A 3,896-nucleotide genomic window follows, 5' to 3' on the forward strand; every position below is an offset into this window, starting at 1 on the left:
TTAAGTATAGTTCTTTTTTGCGGTTAGGAATTACTTTTTGGAAACCACTTTGCTCTTCTACTAATAGCTAGACAACCCTACTCAGATGAGCTCTTTTCCAAGGCAGATCTCAAAACTCCTAGTGATTAGGATTTCAAGGAGGAGGTAGCATATTTCCAACTCCTTTTTGTGGAATCTACAAAGCAAGGAAGGAAGGTGCACTCAAATCATGAGCACTTCGTGAGGAAGTTAGAAGAGTTCCTGGAAATAATGATCAAAACCCCCACTCTCCAAAGAAAAGCCCTTTTGGCTATAGAGAAAAGCTTAGTTGGAAAGTTAATGGGGCAATGGCCAAGTTACAAGGACCCTGATATCTAGATGATCGAGTATTGAATCCCTTTTATGAAGGGCTTGGTAATTGTGTTTCTTTACAAAAGACGATATGGATTTCTTATTTCAGATTAAGAAGAGCACATGGCTTGATCTTCAAAAGTAGTCCCTACTTCCTAAGCTCTCAAGGGCTACATTTGAATCATTGGATGTTGAAATTAATCATAGAAGAATCTCCCTATGACTAAGTTGGACAAAACACATAAACATCTAAAAGTTTCCGAAATGGGGATGCCTGGAAACATGAACCCCCAAAATGGGTATATATGGGCACAATATATTAAAAAAAACAAACACATAGATGTGTAGTTTTTACTAAATAACACATTGTCTTGCAAGAAAGTAAGAGTGATACACATGAATGACATTTTAGGAGACCTGTGTCTATGTTGACCCTCATAGATGATTAAATGATGCAAAATCCCGTAGCTTTATAACCTTTATAGCTGCCCCAAATTTGTAGATCTTGATGGAAGTAAGAGGATGGATAAACCTGAAGTTACTGGAGATTGTTTGAAGGAGGCGCAATACATAAACAAGTCCCTTTCATCTCGAGGGGATTTTATTGCAGCATCGGAACATACAAATCCACAAGCCATTTCAAAATAGAAAATTGATTCAATTGCTTCAGGTTCCATTAGGGGGAAAGGAAAAGCCTTTGATGTTTGGGCACATAAGTCCTGAACCAGATTCATATGAGGAGTCAATAAGCACCCTTAAAATTGTCGAATGGGTGTCCCTTTTTGAACTAGGTACTTCTCGCTTGAATAAAAAGAGTGGAGAACTTCGTGAACTTAAAAGACAGATGGACAGTTTGAAGAAGACATTGGCAAGGAAAGGAAGTTGTCAATATAATAAGCTTACCACAGACAAAAATGCAAGAAAAGTGCCTGGGAGTTTTGTCAATATTACGAACAAGAGAACTTAAAAAAAATGACTTTTTTAGTGAAGCTTGAGGTGCAGAACATGTTTTCCATCCTTCCTGGGCTCAACTTCACTCAAACCATCCATATTCATTATGCATGTTATCTCCATGAAAGAGAAGATTTAGTTGCATGCCTGGATGGGGATGATCTGATACTTCATGAAACAGTTTCCACTGTGGTTTCCTCCAATCTTGGTTCTCTGGGATTTTTCACTGCACATCATTTTATAGGTTTTCGAAGAGATTTGGAGTCCATTATTCATGGAAATATTACAACAAATGGAGTTTACGTAACACTCAAAATGCGACTAGGTAATGGGATATTCCACAATGGGAAAGCTATACCAGGAAACGTGTTTGATGTCCTTAATAAAGTTGGGGATGATCGTGTTTCCAATCATTACCTTTGTAAGAATGAATGTTATGAGCACAACGACCTTATAACTAAAGTGCAAGTTGATGGAATCATAGTAGCCACCCCTACTAGAATCACAACCTATTCTACATTAGCTGGAAGCTCCATAGTGCGTCATAATGTCCCATGCATTCTTTTTACTGCAATATGTTTCCACTCACTATCATTTCATCCTATGATAATTCCAAATTCAACTCAGCTTGAATCGAATATTTCTGGTGCTGCTCAAAGTAATTCATGGGTATTGTTTGAAGGTAAGAGATGGAAACAACTCTCAAGAGGCGACCTTATCCCTGTTTACATGAGCAAGCAACCTCTTCCAACTATAAATGAATGCGATCAAAGTAGTAAATGTTTTCAGGAAAGTCAGATTTGTGCTGCATATGATGATGATGATGATGATGTGCCCAGTCTTTCTAAACTGCACAGCGTTCCAGCACAAGCTGGGAGGCTATCTGCATGCGTATCAACTAATAGGACTAAAGAAAGCGATCAAACCTATATCAACTAAGCAAATTGCAAATACTTACAGCCAGGATGAACAAATTCTGTGTAAAAGTATTTTTCATTAACAGAAAAAGAGAGTATATTAAAAACACATGGAAAAAACTGTTTAAAAAAAGTGCACAGGTAATCAAAATTACAATCAGAAGTGGAAAAAACCTGTATTTTGCATGAACTCTCACTTCTAAAAGGGAAAAATCTGAACCAAAAACTTGTGTTGCTTTTGAAGATTTGTTCTTCTGAAAATCAGACAGAATCCTGTATGTAAATATCGTGCTTTTAAATTTGTAAATCTCAGTGCTTTTAAGGAATCGAAATTTGTAAATCTCAGTGCTTTTAAGGAATCGTTGGGTGCATTAATGAAAATAAATTTAACAACTGAGAACTGCATATTTATTAATTCATTACATCTCATGCAGCCAGCCCGAACTGTCTCATGCACTGTCTCATGCAGCCAGCCCGAACTGTCTCATGACATCAGATTAGATTTTTAAGGAACCTTTGGGTGCATTAATGAAAATAAATTTAACAGCTGAGAACTGTATATTTATTAATTCATTACAGCCCGAACTGTCTCATGACATCAGATTAGATATCAGATGGAGTGGTAATCAACACTTAGTTTACTAACTACTTTCACCTAGTTTACTAACTATTTTCGCCAAGTAGCTTATATTTACTGACAAAAATGCTTTCAAATAACTACTTTCACCTAGTTTACTAACTAGTTTCACCAGGTAGCTCATATTCACTGACAAGTTTTCAAATTTTAATAATATATGTATATTTTTTATATATGGAAAAAATTGTATTGGACCAAATTATAAGTAAAAGTTCAATATGCATGTAACGAAAAATCTATTTTTTATTGTTTATTTTTTATGTTAAATAATATATTTAGTAATTATTAAAAGAAAAAAAATAGATTTTTCAATTTTTTTTTATTTATGTTAAATAATAAATTTAGTGATTATTAAAAAAAAAAGGAAAAAAATATTTTTCCTTATTTCAAATAAGTAATTACTTCAAACACACAATTTAGTAATTATTAAAAAAATTAAAACTAGAGATTTTTTTTTTAATACAAATAAAGAATTTAGGAATTTGTTAATTATTTTTTATCTCTATTTTTCTATCAATATATACTTGTCTCGTATAAAACCTCATGCAATAAGTTTGGTAACACCCTTGAAATAGTATTTACTCTCGTTTATTAAATATTTTGTATTTCCACTTTTCAACTTCAGTGACAAAGAAATAATAAATTTAGTTAACAATGAGTAAAATCCATCAAAAGTGTTGCCTAAAGTCATAGTAATTTGATCTATTACAGATGATGAAACTATTAGTGAAATGAAAGATTTCAATATGTGACATAGTAATCAAGATAATTTATAAGAATTCTTACCTATAACTATTCATGTGATACATAACTTTGGTTCCATTACAAGAGATATTGAATAATTAGGCCATGTTCATTTTAGCAATGATATAAACAATAATGTTCCTTTTAGCTTACCTATTCAATTAATTTGGCTATTATATCCACTATCGACCACTTGGGAAATATCACATTAGTTTAAAACTTGCTTACTCGGTCTTCACATAACCAAACAATGGGTCATCAATTAACACAATTACCTTTCCATCATCTACCTTATCCATCTGCCAGATCACTAAGCT

General features: G+C 33.4%; 1 pseudogene; it reads left to right on the plus strand.

Moving 5' to 3' along the window:
• Positions 1 to 1,302: 1,302 nt before the first annotated feature.
• Positions 1,303 to 2,220, plus strand: LOC149151719 (NAD kinase 2, chloroplastic pseudogene; annotated as a pseudogene).
• Positions 2,221 to 3,896: the final 1,676 nt, after the last annotated feature.

Source organism: Pinus tabuliformis, chromosome 9 (assembly GCF_031772625.1).
Source record: "Pinus tabuliformis cultivar Carrire ecotype Pingquan chromosome 9, CPIR1, whole genome shotgun sequence".
Taxonomy (NCBI): domain Eukaryota; kingdom Viridiplantae; phylum Streptophyta; class Pinopsida; order Pinales; family Pinaceae; genus Pinus; species Pinus tabuliformis.